Genomic DNA, 15,984 nt, shown 5'->3' on the forward strand with positions numbered 1-15,984 from the left:
ACCATATAAAACTTCTCAAAAAGGTCTGGGAGCCCCTCTACTGAGAATAAACACAGCCAAATTACATGTTCTATGGGAAGGTTCCCACTCAGGAGGGTCTACAACCACGTGTTAGCACACTGTACCTTTCACAGAGGAGAAATATCTATTTGCATACGAGTCTGGTCCCACCCACAAGGGCAGTCCAGCACCAAAATGCTAGGCAATTCTCCTTTGAACAAAAGTGCCAACAGCAACCCCAGACACATGTTTCGGCCTAGTCGGCTTATCAGTGAGGCAAAGCCGAGTCTCTCTAAAACAGTCAGCAAGGGTTTCATGTCTGGATTACCGTGGGCAAGTTAGGGTGAAACCCCAAGTTCCTGAAAATGCACAAACAGGTCTGAGAGCCCCTCTAACCTCCCACACTTCTTTTGTAACTAAATAAAACTTCTTATTGGCAAGAAATTGAAGTAAAAATTGAGAATAGCATGCAGACTGTGGCATTTGTCTACAAAGCGAATTACCTGGAGTAAAATAGTCATCCAATCTGTTCAGATTTACCCTCTCCTACTGCTCTACTGCCATAGGAGGATTAGCTTTCTGGCTTCTGACTGGTGGGGTATGAAGTGGGATGCGGTGGTGGAGAGGAACTGCTGTTGAATGAGCATTTCTACGACCAACCCGCCCTGATCAGGCATTCAGCTGAGATGGGAAAGGTCCATCTTAAACACTCTCACAGACAGCACCACCCTTAGTTTAATGCCAATTCTATCAAGTCAGTGAAGGACTAGTGTTCATAGAATCCATTCTAGCGTGGAAATTCAGGCTTTTCCTCCATTGAACTTGGGCGGCTGGGCTGGGGCCATTTGCATGTATTGGTAGGAAGAATGGCACACCTTTAGTTTCAATGGAACTTGGAGGGAAAGGGTGTCTTTGAGAGACCCTGCTGGCAAATAAACTAGGCTGTCAAGAATCCGTTTTTAAATGCAGTCAACTTCATCCGCTGAAAGCTTCTTTGAGTGGCAAATAGCAGTTTACTTTACCTTTGACGTGAAGGTAGAAGCTTTTTGCCAACCCTGTTGTCCAATTGCTGTCCCCAGTCCAAAGGACAATGCTGTGACTGCTGCCTGGTTGCAAGTGGATCTCTACATGCAATATGCAATTGTACTTCTCTAGAACATACTGAGGAAATACCTCTTTACTGGGGAAAAGCCTGCTTTTTAACTTTGGATCAATTTCTCCCATATTTTAAAGGGGGCCAATAGCCTTGAAGCTTACTTGGCACAATTCAAACAAGGACGCTTTGTTGCGCTTGCATCCCAAGAGGTCTAGAGCCTTGATATTTTGGGTTTTTCTGAAGTCTGGTGCTGAGAGAATAGGAAGACAAACTTTTTTTTAAAAAACGATTTACTTGGTTGAATATTAAAATATTAAGAGCACATTCAGTGAAATACTAGAAGGGTCAACAGCGGGGGAAGGGTTACACCTAGTTATAGCAATTACATTATAGCTGCATGAGTGCCGGTGGAATCTGTATACGTAGTGAGCCTCCACATACATGATGAACAAACCAAAAAGATGGTTACATATAACAGCAAGCATAAAGCCAGGGTGTTTTGAGGTATGTGATACATCGGGCGACAGCCTGAGGTCTTCAGCTAATACCTGTAATATATCCATATCTTTTGGCCTGGAGGCTGGACCCGACATATCTTGCACATAGTTATTGGCCCAGTTAACCTCTTTCAATGGTAGTGGGTGCACAGTGGACCCACTTTTTAGTATGCATCATTTGGGGAGTAAGCAGCTCAGGTTACCAAATCTGCTGGTGATCAGTGACGTTTTGTTGAGTAAACCAAAGATATCGGTTTTTGGTTCTGGTGCTATTATTTCACCAGTAATTTCTGTAACGTCATCAGAAACTATAGGCCCCAGTACAGTGACCGCTGGCAAGTGGCCCGGGGGAGCTCAAAAAAGAATTATTGATTCCATCCTGTCACCAATGTTAAACTGCTCACAGCAGAGGAATAATCTGCATTATAGGAAAAATAGTGAAATTGGACAGGGAGCCCAGTTGGCCCCAAAACATTAATACTCTTGAGGAATGTGAGGTTTTTTATCATCAAGAGCATCAGAACACCACAAAGTCTTCCTCCAATGAGTCATCCTCTGATTCCTCATTCATTGAACGAGAATTTCAGAAAATAAGACATACCATCTTTAAGGGAAACACGAGAAAACATGAGCCTAGGGCTGATGCCAAGGATGTGGTCAAAAAAGTATTGCAGGAACTACAACCGAACATCATGTCAGCTTTGACCACAACTGTCGCTCCATTTCTTAAAATGTATGAGCAAATAAACAAGAACATAAAAGATTTGATGACCTTAACAGCACTAATGAACTCTAAATTAGTGAACATCGAAAATGAGAGCAATGCCTTTAAGCTGAAAACGTGGGAGGAAAATAAGAGAATTGAATGTTCTCTCAGTGCCATAGTTGAACAAAGACGGAACTACAGCGAAGACAAACTCCTTGCGGAAGTTGCCAGGGAAGACCTTAGCCTGTTGAAGCACAGTCAGAATGTGTACCCTCTGGATCTTGTCAAAGCCGACATGGAACTAGGTCAGCTCACCCAACCATACCTTAAAACAAAAAAGGTGGATTGATGAAAGCATGAACACAGACACGATCCAAAATGTACAGAGCAGATGGGGGGGAGGGGGGTAATGAATCCGGATCAGCTCTCGGACAACGTAGTTGTTGTTCTAGAGGAAATCCCCAGCCACGAAATGGAAGTGAATTTGTGTCAGACAAAAGTGGTTCCCATAACCACGGAAGCTGAAAACATCCTGGAAATAAACTCCCCAAAATCTCATACATCAGAAAACGGCAAGGGGATAATTGGCAACCCAGAAATTAATGAGAACAGCTGCAACGACGACTCTACAAAAAAATCACAAAACTAAAGAAAACTCTGGAAATGATTCCATATTCCCAAAAAATTGATGCAAAGATAAAGAAACATTGTGCAAACCTTTGCAGATAAAGACAAAAAATCAAACGAAAAGAAAAACTTGGATCACTAATAATTCCTGAAAATGTTTAAGAAACATAAAAACTGTGAATGTTACTTTAAATGCTGAACGTATAGCTGGACCATCTGACAGCTCAAAAAAAGCAAAGCCTCCGCCCATAGCCACACTGAGCTTGAACGCAGCCGATGCAGAAAATGTCGACTAGAAAGTGAACAAGCTGTTAAATTTGTGCACGTATTACGAGGAAGAATACGAGGAGGAACAAATCCAGAGCAACGATTTGGAACGAAGACCCTGACCTGAACACCAGGTAGTTGGACAATCTGATAACCTGGTAAATGACGGAGGGTGTGAACAAAGGCCCGTCAGTTTTGTCCAATTCTGCCAAATGAAGCGCCGCAGGTGACCACTGTCCAATCTGGAAACTCAAACTTTCTCACCTTGGATGAGAAAAGGCAAAAACTTGCAGGTATGCAATTGAAAACACAAGCAAATAATTTATTCCGGTGGGGCGCGACCCAACCCGATGAATAAAACCGAAGAACCCATTGGCAGGAAAATAACAGTGCCGTCCGAAACATGGAAGTTTGAGTCGGAGAAAAGATCTGCTAGAAGTGCACAGAGTAAAGAAAAAGAAGAACCAAAGTGGCAGTGAAGCAAGCTTCAGAGAAGCAACATGCCTGAAGCTGCACAGCAAATGCACTCAAAATATCAGCTTACTCTGTAACTAATTTTATCCATTAAAGATGGGCTTACATTAAACGGAAACAACGTTCTACGGCTGCTACACCATGTCCCAACATTGAGAACAATACAATCTAATGACATAAAGACCGTAGAATTTATGGACGAACCCCAGAATGACCGAATGAGACTGCACATGGACTCAAGACTATTACCCTTGGGGGCCGGGGTCTGTGTTGTTGCCCCTTGGTTTTGAAATCTATGAAAATAAGGATGTCCACAACCTCCTCAATGAAGATAAGACTAGTAGTCTAAAACAAGCGAGTGACTATCCCCCAAAACATAGGGGAAAGGTACGACATTTAGAACATACACTACAGATCGAGGATATCCGTGTGAGCGATAACAGAATAATAACTCATCTTAGCCAGGATGATAACCCATTACCAGAAGCACAAGTTGGTGAACAGATCAAGATTACTGTCGAAGGCAATAATATACTTGGTGATAATGGAAATTCAAATACAAGCCTTGTGCGTGACATGAATGAAACATCAAAAATGAATAACTGGAATTGGTTGGCCAATGCATTAGGAGATGCAATTATAGTTAACGCCAAGAGAAAGAAATGCCTACAATATCGGTACGTGGAACACTAGATGCTTCGCACATTTGTTCAAGTCCTCATCAAAATGGCTTGCCTGCATGGGCATACTTTGTCTACAAGAAACCTGGCTTGAGGCTTGTCCGATCAACAATGAGTTTGAAATAACCATAAACCCTGCGATTAAAAAACAAAAGGGACGACCAGCAGCAGGATTACTAACATTGATATGAAAGAGTTTGGGGTATTGTATCATTGGTACCAAGAGCATCACCCCGTACATTCAAACAACGACAATCGAATTAAAAGGAAAATCAAGAGGAAAACTGTTGGAACCATATTGTCAATTTATATTGGCAACACAAAGCTGCTGGTACAACAAGGTTCATGGACAAAGTAACAGAAATAATTGATGAAATTAATGCAGATGAACCATTGCCGAACATAATTTTATGTGGACATTGGAACATAAACTATACAATCCTTGAGCAAGACCACAAATATGTGTCGAGCAGTATCAGCGATTGGCTTTACGGTGGTGTGAAGAGATGGAAACTAGGAATGTATCCATATAACGGAAGATATACCCCACCATCCTACCTGGACACGAACCATGCAAGAGTCCATTTTGGTTTATTTTTTCGTATTTGCGAAAGTGAGCCAATGTGTTCAATGCCTGGAAGTTATCAGTAAGACGCAGAGTGATCACAATTTAGTACAAATGACACACTTTACACCAAGAAAATTAACGAACATACTTGCCACCAATACTTCATGGTTCCATCAATTAGGATCCGGCTACAGTTAAGAGCACGATGTAAGTGCAATCACAGAGGTTTACCGCATGGGATTAGTACAATATGTAGAAAAAGATCAAGGCCTCAGAAACTGTGCATTTAAACCTAAGCACTCGTATGATATCCAGATCGTCATAAAGAAAGAACTACGTAAAGAAATCAGACAATGCTCCAAGTTAAAAAAAGACTCAAAAGTGGCCTCAAAATAGTCCTCATGCAAAAGTATTAAAAATGGCTGATTTCACACAGAGCCACTTTAAGACAACAAGACGCAGAGTCAATGAGCAGTTTAGCTAGTAAGGACTCATAGGACATTTTGGAAAATAATCGATGAAGAAAGCTGTTCACAACACGCAACACTAGAAAACATGGTCAATGAAACCCAATGGGTCATGCATTATCAAGAATTATACAAAAAGAAAGGACAAGTAAAGGAGCCCTCATTTAAAACATTGGAGCAATGGAGCCTTAAATTTGAAAGAGGACATCTTAAATAACATCAAGCGATTTAAGCTAATCAAGGGCTCCGGGGCCAGATGGGCTCACCATCTACATCTTGGAACAAAGCCCAGAGAAATGGGCTGAATTCTGTGGCATCTTGTTCGTTAAGATAGCTTTAGAGTGTACCACACTGACAACTTGGAAGAGCGCAATAGTGGTGCCCATTTTTAAAAAGGGCAACAGAGGAGCAAATCGGCCTATCGCCCTACTCGATGTCTTGTGGAAAATATATGCAACTCAACTTCAACAGCAACTGTCTGCATGGATTACATCGAGCCACCACGTTGACCCAAGACAAACAGGGTTTGTTAAAGAGGTGGGTTGTGGGTTGAACCTCTTAATAATCAACTTGTTCAAAATGGAAGCCTTAAGAACAGGTACAAAAGTTTATCTAGCGTTCGTAGACTTCTCATGCTTTCGACAGCATAGATCGGGAAATTCTTTGGTCGAAGTTGAAAACATGAAAGTGCACACTCAGCTTGCTAATGGCACTCAAAGAGACACACAAAAAGACACACAAACGCGGAAGTGAAAATCAGGCTTAACCGAGCAGGCAAACTATCCATCCCAATAAGAAAGTTTTTCGGGGTAAAACAGGGTTGCAAATTGGCCTCAGTTCTTTTTAATCTGTTCTTGTCAGGCATTGGTGAAACTCTTGAAAGCGTTCCCACATTTCCACCCAAAATCCATGGAAGTCCTCGAAGTTGGATTCTTTACGCGGATGACCTAGTCCTTCTTGATGTAATGCCAATAGGTCTGCAACGAAAACTATATGCCCTTGAAAAATACGTTGCGGTTAATGGGCTGTGCATCAACCGTAATAAATCCAAACTTTTGACACTCCAGACCTGAGCAAGAACAAAGCGGGTTCCAAGAACAAATTCCACTGGTCTCTGGGGGAAAAGAGTCAATCAAAAGTGTAATGCACACCAGGTATCTCGGTATGTGGATATGCTCGAGACTGAACGGTGCGCTGTGGATTGAAAAAAGACAAAGCTAAACGTCTACAAATAGCCGTGCAAGCTTCAGTGCTTAACAAAAGGTTTGGTAAATTTTCACTGAGACCGGTACTAGACTTTTACAAACAAAAGGCGGTATCAGCCTTGATTCACAGGGCAGTGTGTGCTGAGTTGCTCTTTTTCATTCTGGTCGATGCTGGAAAATATTTTTTGGACAAAGGTGCTGTGGCTACTGAAGGGAGTTCCAACCTTATGTATTCGATATGAACCAAGTCTGTTGTCAATAAATGTGAGAGTAATATAACATTATATCGCAAAATGATCATGGAGACTCCTATTCCACAATTTAAAATCTTACAAGATCCAAGTAGTGGAAATGATCAAAATATTCTTACTTCATGGGTACAACGATGTGAACAAATTCAGAAAGATCTTTGTATTGACAAAAACACCCTGCAAAAAAACCTGAATTTAGCCAAGAGGAAACTTTGGATGCAGGATTGGATCGATAAGGGAGAACAAAGAATCAAACATCGGATAATGCAACATGTACCATGTGAGGCTAAAGCAGTGAACAAAATTCCAAACTATCTGGAGAAGTTCCCTGAAAGACATCGAAGATGGACTTGCATGAAATTTCGCCTCAATCAATTTAACACCAAAGAGGTATTGAGTAGTCGGTCAAAAAAATACTGAAATGGGAATGAGTTGCAGATTCTGTAACAAGTCGGAGGAAACATTAAAGCATTTGACACTGTGTTGCCCGGCCTGAAGATCTGAACGAACAAAACATTTGGGTCAATTTATAACGAGAAAGCAGACCCTGAATGCAAAAGACTGGTCGAAATTGTGTTTCGATGCAAGCAACAGAAAACTAACAATTGCTCTGACATTCTTTTTGGACGAGTTTACAAAAAGATTGCCAGAGACTGACAGCAGTCTGAAATCTGAAGTAATGAGATAAAAAACTATTGAAAAGTGATGAGTAAAAGATGGTCAAATGAACAACATTTTAAAGGTTTGTAATAAACCATAAAGGAAAAATAAATCTGTGAACACGCATTTGGCCAGAATCTATGTAACGTGGGGCAGTTCCACATTGTGTATATGGTCTGCTTCCACTGCGCTACATTTAAGGTAAAGACTGCTATGATTTTTAATCATTTTTATTCTGGCTGGAGTGTAGTGAAATCTATGAAGCACTATAAATTGTATAACCCTAAACCTAGAATTGAGAGACACACACTAGTGCCAACCAACTTGCACATCCTCTGTCAGTCTACGTTAGTTATGTCTATTCCTATGTACACTGCCCACTTATGTTAGGTAGTCGATATGTACGACATGGACTTCTGTAAGAGTGTGTATAATGTAGCGACTATATGACAACAGTTGCAATGGTGAGCTTGATATCATACATAAGCCCTTGTTTGGCTCATTTTGGAATGTCTGCCATCTTGCCTTGAAAGCAGTTTTCAATCTGTAATATTAGTGTAGTGTCATTCCGGGTGAGGGTGAATGCCCTGCTCCCATCTTGCCTATTGCCAGAAACATACACTGGGCGACATGCACCCAAGTGGTATTGGACTGTTCCTGCCCAGCTGTTTCATATAGAGTTGTTCATCGTAGGTGTAATACACAGTGAGTGCCATAGTGGGACATCCCAGCTTTATGGTGCAGTTGACACCGTTTTTAAAAGAATTGTTAGCCATACAAGCAGTGCAGTTTTAACAGGGTTAAATATACATGGGTGCCAGTAAGCATTACATACTAACATCATTTGGAAATTGTTCTCCCACTGCAGCCTTCTTTGACCTTGACGTGCAATGGTGGTTGCCAATCGCCAAACCAGTGGGAGGCAAACTGGGCCACCATCCTGTAGAGAAGTCTAGAGCCTTTAGGCCGTTTAACTCGTAGGGCTTAGCTAAGTACGTCCACTTCTTTCTAACTGCACTGGAGTGCCATAGGATATTTGTCAACACTTCATATAAGTTTTGGAAGAATATTGTACCAAGCCAAGTTGGAATATTCTGCAATGGGTATTGTAGCTTTGGCAGTATCACTATTTTGATTAGTGTTGAGATTTCCAAAATCAGCCCTGGTGGGAGGATTTCTGGAGGCCACCCAATTTATTGTAAACCAAGAAGACTGAGGTTAGCCAAAGCCCAATCAAGGTAAGGCAGCTGCGCAGTTAAGGCTTAGTCTCAGGAAAAGTGACAGTGGTCCAGAGCCACAATGAGCCCACACGGAGCAACACAATTCAAGTTAGTAAGTATATACAAATAGTTATTAGGCTTTCAGTTACCTGTGATTTCTTGTTTTATTTTGATTTTAATTTGATTTATTTTTTTGGGGGGCGTGGGGCTTCATATTTTGTTTCATGCATAGTGTGCAAGTATTGTCACCCACAACCATATATTACATATTTACACATTCACCATTATGAGAATAGAATTGCATATGAATTAATTACCAGTGCAGCACAGTTGAGTAGACGAATACAAGGAAAATGAGCAAGAACAGCTTGCAAATCCTAGAGTACGGCTGGCCACAGCCGACTCACTATCCTGCTCCTCTAGCTCCGACACTCGACCTCAAAATCATGTTTTTCAATAATCATCCCTTCCAGTGTCTTTGGGTACTCAATGCGCAGATTTGTAATCGCTGAGCCTCTGGTGGTTGCTGAACAATGTGCACAGAAACTTCCACTGGAAACTGTTGAAGAATAGTGTCTTTGGTCTCAGGGTATTTCTCTTCCGCGCTGCTCGCAAGACTTTATATAATGCTTCATCGCGGGACCTCATTTTCATCTCCATGGGTCTGTGGGATTCGCTCAACCGAAGTACCAGAAACGGCTCCTTGGGACACTTGGGAACTGTGAAGGCATCATGAAGTAGACCAGGACAACTGAATAGATTTTGGGCTACACACTTTTATTAAAGGAAAATGGAGGGTTGGAATAAGGCCTAACTTGCCCTATGCAAATGTGGGATTTCCCTACTTTAAATAAAACGAATTATAGTCTTGTGTCCAAAACCTTGACTTGCCCTCACATCTAATTTCATACAATGTGTAGAGATGTCCTTGTCAAATAAGAAGTGTTCAAATAAAAGTTAAGAGCTTCTTCCAGCTCTCAGATGGAAAAGGGGCTAGCCTTCCCCAAGGTTCAAATGGTTCACTTTACAAAAGAGGGGTTCCCTTCCCAAAGCTTTCAAGTCTGTCAATGTTCCAAAATAACAGTTCCTTCGGACACTTGCCAGCTCTTCAAGTTTGTTACCTTTCACCAGTTTATAAAGTTCAGTACCTCAGTTTCCTTTCACACAGGTTTTCCTTTATTGAATCAGAGTGGGTGCATTAAGTCTAGGTGCAGTTGTTGAACCACACGGTCCTCCCATTACACGTTACGCAGCCGACACTCACTGGTATCGTGCAACAGTTTCAGGTTCACAATGAGGCTTGACATATTATCCTTTCAAGTGCCCTTTAAGCTTTATTATTGCTTTCTTTGCACCATTCACTTGTTTATTGGCTTTCACTTGCAAAGATAAACATAGGCTTCCCAGTACACTCTCCTGCTAGCAAACGTATTCGCAGTTTCTTGTTCAAAACATCTGATGCCCTTTAGACGAGTTTCTCTTGCATGGAGGTTTCCTTTGATCAATCATTCATTTCATTCAGTACTGTGCATTAATATCGGCTTGACTCTTGCCAATGCTCATTTCAATCATTCACTCATGCCTTCTTATTTGGGTTGGTTCATTAACATTGCTTAATAGCCATTTCACTAATTCAGTGTTGTATTGCTTTTGAATTTTTTCCCAAATTGACTTAATTACAGGAATTAAAATAAATGCCATCAGTTTCTTGTATCAGCTTGTTGTAAATGGCAAATTCTTCATTGTGTGGTGTGTCTGATGTATGGTGTGGGGCTGCAGCACTGCTCGTGTCCCTGGAAAGCGTTCTCTGTCCTGCCGGTCCTTCTGCGGCTTCATGGGCATCTTCTCGCTCACCTGCCGGCATTGCCGATGCACTTAACTGACTTCATCCCCATCTCTGCTGCGGTTCATACGGCGGTGCTCCTGCGGCTCTCCCCCGGCCTCTCCAGATGCTTCTCTGCTTCAGAAGGAAGCACCAGCTTTCCTCTGCAGAGCTTTCTCGCGCCAGCCTGTTTTCCACCTGCCTTCCTGCTGCACTTGCTCTGCATCCCTCTTCGGCTTCACTGGACTTCTCGCTGCCTTGCTTGCACACGTCTGCGCTCTCCTTCACATCCTCCTTCCAGTGATGGCCTTTTAATATCCTGCCCGATTGATTAGATACTCTGCAACTAGACTGCGCAGAGTGAGTTCTGTAGTCTTAGTATTTGTTGCATCTTCCTCGTCCCAGTACCAAAGTGTGTGTGTGTGTGTGTCGTCCCACTACCTGACTGGTGGTTACTGGGAGATATATTGGACAAAAAATAGGGAAGGGAGTGGTGGTAACCTACAAAGGCCTGGGGGGATATTAGGTTAATTAGAAAAGGGAAATGGGGGGGAGGGGGATACCTGTCTGACCCATTGGTGCCTCATCCCCCACTCCCTGAGTCTCCTCCACCCAGGTGATCCTCCTCGAATATCTTCCCCCAGGGTCAGGATCCGATAGCGACAGTCTTTCCCTGGTCTCCTGCGAGGAGGATATATTGGGTAGAGAAGCGAGGATGCCCTCGGGTTCCTCGCAGTACTCTGTTTCCAGGCAAGGACTGCTACCTTTTGTACTACTGATCTCCCCCACCCCCTTGGTCTCAACTTGCTTGCCTCAATGAGAAACCGCCTTACTTGTTACTGCACTTTAAGTGTAGGGATTTTTCCCTTTGCCTCATCTTATATGAAGATTATATTTTTAAGTGTAGATAAAGTGGGTACTGTACCCGTTAAACACACCACTCTACCTCCCAAGACGGGCCCTGAAGTGCTCTGACACAACCATCGCTTGGAGAGCCTGGTGAGTGAATCGCTAGTACCCCTAAGTCAGAGATCACAGGGCTTAAGGAAAATCTCCCTAACAGTACTGATTGCCAAAAAGGATTCCTCTGGTATTCTGACGGAGGCTAACTTTTAAGAGGCTGCCCAGTGAGCTGTGAGTTTGAAGCCTGGTGCATGGTTCTTGCCAAGACAGAAACTTGTTGGTGCAACCAAATCACTCGCACAAGATTAGGTTTTGTTGCATAGTAGGTTTGAAATTATTATATGGTGGATATCCTACCAGTTAAAGTTGGAATTGGGAAGACTGAACCTAAGGCCAAACGTTATCCGGTGCGATCGATAATTGAGTTGGCCCATTGTACCTCAGAACCTCTCTGCTTTCCAGAACAGAGTGACAGTAATTTCTGTGAAAAGACATTGTTGGATGCCTTTTTGGTGAACCGCAACGTCCTGGTAGACCTGATGTGCAAGCATAAAGCTGTTTTCCTATGTAAGTAACTGAGGATTCAGAGTCGTACCTGAAAATGTGTGTGCCAGTTATGACAGCACTTGCAGGAAAGTCCATAATCGCGGTGGGAAATCAGAGAAACCGGTCTGATTACAAATTGCAGCTTACAATATCAGGTGGTTTAGCGATAGGATGGTGATTAAGGCTGCTAAAGCCCTATGAGCTATATTAAAACCTCTAATTTGCAAGATTCGAAGGCCACTTTTTGATGCTCCCCAACTTATTGATTGTTCCCTTAAATGTTTGGGGATAATCGACTTCTTGTGGGTGGTCGGGGGATCTGAAGTTCCCCTGCCATTACAACCTTTATTTTACCTTACTTAAGGTATGTTATTGCCCCTCCCCCACCCTCTAAAACTTCCAAAAACAGGACACCCCTTTTTTGCCCATATGATTTATATTACCCTGCAATGGTTTTACAGAGTAGGCTGGTGGCAGCTGTAATTTAATTTAGCCAAGGATGTTTAAGCCACTTTACTGCATTAGTAGTTCAATTTACCAGTCCTGCGTTTGCCCATTTATTTTTATTTCAGGGCATCTTTTGTTCAGAGCATCCATGAGGCAGTGCTACAATGGCCATTCTGACCAAGTGGGCTCTTCATGAGCCCCATTGGGCAAATTACATATTGATTCCAACTAGCTTTGGTGAGCTCTCATTCAGAGTTCCTGTGGGTAAAGCTTTGGCTGAGTGGCTGTCCAGATGTCCAACCAGAATGTCTGGCTACTTCCTCTCTAGCCACTCCAATCGCTTAGTGGGCTGTCTTTGCCAACCCTTCATGGCAGGGGTATTTACATGTTCCCTTCCCACTGCTCTTTTTGCTGGTTCTCAGAAGAAGCAAGATTGCTGCCCTGCTAGAGGAGATTCCCTCTGATTCTTGGGGGTTTTGTGCATTTTTATACTGGCAGGATGTAGTTGCTTGGGCACATCCTGGTTTGGGGGCGGGGGGGTTACAGCTCCTGGAAGTCTAGGCTGGGCTTCCTGTACCCTCCTGCTGACTCTGCTTCAATATGGAGTCAAGCCTTCCTTGCTGGGACAGTTTCCTGGCTGTTTTACTGTCACTGTTTTCTGCCAGGGTCTTCCACCTTTGTGAGTTGCCGTGCTGAGTCGCCTCCACCTCCTTCCTCGTCATGGGACCATATTCTGTGGTATTGCCACTGTCCTTTTGTCCGAGTCACTGAAGTACATCTTCATGGGTTCCTGTGTTACTGGCATATTTTCCCTGCTGGCTCGAGGGGCTATGTCAGGGGCAGGCTACCTTTTGATCCTTTTATTTGGATTGGCCGTTGCTGGTAGAAATTAAACATTGACGAGAAACAGCATTAAAACCCATGTCATTACACATAAACTCAGGAGGTCAAAAGGAACAAAGACAATTAGGCACTGTGGAAAGCACAGCTGCTGCATCTGTGGGGGCAGGATGTTGGGTGGGGGTTAGCTGGGGTTTCTATTGCCATGCCTGCACATTTGCCCTCTTGGTTTTCATTTTGAAACTATATGCTGTGCAACATGATCCGCTCCATACCCCTTCCGGAAGACTCCCATAAGCATGGAGGAAAGGGGATGGAATGTAGGCGTGATTAGCTAAAATGCAGTATTGGTAACCCTTCAGAGCAATGTAAACTTCTATTGCATCGACCTGGGCAAACTCTGCAGGCATTTTATTATTCAGGTATTTTATTGAGTGTAGACCTACCTTTGGGAAGCAACAGATCACTTTACAAGTCATATGGGGAAGTACACAGTGAGGGCAGCGGAGATACAATGGAACTGGAAGCTAACCGTGGGGGAGGGGAGGGAGGAGGGCTAATTGCAGATAAGGGATGGAAGCAGCTGGGGACTGTGACTGTCTCCAGTTGAGGGTATGTGTGGGGAAGGGACGGTGTTTGGGAGACACCATTCATTGAAGAGGAGGTCTTTAGCTACTTCCTGCAATATAGAAGTGATGGGGCATGTCTAGGGTTGATGGAGAAGAGGTTCCAGTATCTGACGGCATAGGCTACGAATGACTGTTTTCCGGTTCTTTCCTTCCTCCACCTGCAGAGTTCCACTCTGCACATGTCCTTGCTTCTAGTGGATCCCTGGATACTGGGCTTGTCAGCAAGGTAGCTTGGAGACTTTAGGACGACAGCCTTGTAGGTTCTGCAGCAGGATTTAAAGGCGATGTGCTTGCAGCGGTAGTCTGAGCAATTAGAGTGTTGGGGTGATGAGTCCTTTGAGTCGTGCTGCAGCATGTAGGGCACATCTCGTGGGAGAGAGGTGGGTCCTTCCAGAAGGGAATTGCCACCATTCAGGTGGGAGAGGATCGAGGACCAAGGCTTGTACATGAGATCTAAATTTGTTTGCAGCAAAGGAGGACTTTGATTTTTCAGCAGGCTGGACAGTGGCATCAACCCATTTACAAGCCTTATGCTTTGGAATGCTTCCTCCCGAAGGCATACATTCTTTAGACATTATATTCTGCGGAGCCTGTTAACTTGAAACTGGCCCGCATATGCTTGCCACCCTTTTTTTTTTTTAAATAATTCTGTTTATTACATTTTAATAATACAACAACAAAACAGACATGCATCAAAGGCATACTTCAGATCATGGTGGTAAGGCAATTTCAAAACGCAAAAGGAACTCTGTAGGGCCGAGAGCCATCAGACGTTTGTGGGATAAGGCAGGTAACCAATGTTAACAACAGTACAGTTCTATTTTCATCGGCGCATCTCAGTTAGCGTCAAGCCATTTACCCCATATTTTTTCGAATTTGCGGGGGGAAACCCCGTGCATTATAAATCCGGCGCTCCGAGGCCGCGCATCTGTCCAACTCATTGCTCCAGCGGTTCACAGATAGAGGGTCAGCAGAGCCCCAGCTAGTCGCGATTAATCTTTTGCCTGCCCCGAATGCCAGTGCCAGAAATTTTTTTTCATATTTCGAGAGATCCACTTCACCCCGGATTCCCAACAGTATCATTTTGGGATCCCTGGGGATTGGTGTCGCCAGGGTGGCAGAGATTGTGTTAATACAGCTCTCACAGAAGACCTGTAAGACTCGGCAGTCCCATATCATATGGTAGAAGGTGGCAGGTTCCGTTTTGCATCTGAGGCATGTCCCGTCTTCCAGTCCCCCCCATCTGGCCATGGCAGTACGTGAATAGTATGTGCGGTGGAGGATCCTCAGTTGTATAAGTCTGAGTTTAGAGTCTATACCTATTTCTCTAGGGGACATTAATGCCTCTACCCAGTCTTCTGGTTCCATTTGACCTATGTCCTTTTCCCACTTTTCCTTGAGCCCATCTAGCTGCGCCGCTCCCAAAGGAGTTAAGGGCTTGATAGAGCGTGGAAGTGACCTTGGAGGCAATTCATTGCGGGAGGATATTGGTCTCAATGGGAGTACAGGGGGGGGTATGGTTGTCATATCAGGGAATTGGGTGCGGATGGCGTGGGACAGTTGCGCATGTCGAAACCGGTCCATGGTTGCGAGGTCGAATTGCTCTTGCATGGCCTCAAAGTCAAGGAGGTGGCCCTCTTGTATCACATGCGCTAATGTGTGTATCCCTTTTACGCACCAGTGACCGAAGGGGCCCATCTTACTATTTCCGGGAGGAGTGCGTTGTGCCATAGGGGTTGAGATAGTGTTGGTTTACCTTTCCAGCCTATTAGTTTGTGCGCATCCCACCAGGCCCGGCAAATATGGTGCGTCATTTTGGGTAACATCGGGGGTTGGTCGTGGGTGGCGTACAGGATCTGTAGTGGGGTTAGTGGGGTCATGCTCTCTATTTCAAGGCGGATGTGGGGGAGTGTGGGGTCTGCGTGTATCCAGTCGTTTACCATCCCAATCTGGGCTGCAAGGTAATAGGTGCGTATGCATGGTAGACCGATGCCTCCCTCCCACACTGATCGCTGCAGCGTATCAAGGGCGATCCTGGGTTCTTTCCCTCCCCACAGCAGTGTGCGAAGGCGTCCGTCA

The 15,984-nt window shown here is 43.9% G+C and overlaps 1 protein-coding gene across 2 annotated transcripts in view; it reads left to right on the forward strand.

Moving 5' to 3' along the window:
* The window catches only part of NCAPD2 (non-SMC condensin I complex subunit D2), a 565,387-nt gene that overhangs the window by 456,257 nt on the left and 93,146 nt on the right, over positions 1 to 15,984 (forward strand). The window lies entirely within an intron of this gene.

The sequence above is a fragment of the Ambystoma mexicanum genome, chromosome 3p (assembly GCF_040938575.1).
Source record: "Ambystoma mexicanum isolate Mex_15411 chromosome 3p, UKY_AmexF1_1, whole genome shotgun sequence".
Taxonomy (NCBI): Eukaryota; Metazoa; Chordata; class Amphibia; order Caudata; family Ambystomatidae; genus Ambystoma; species Ambystoma mexicanum.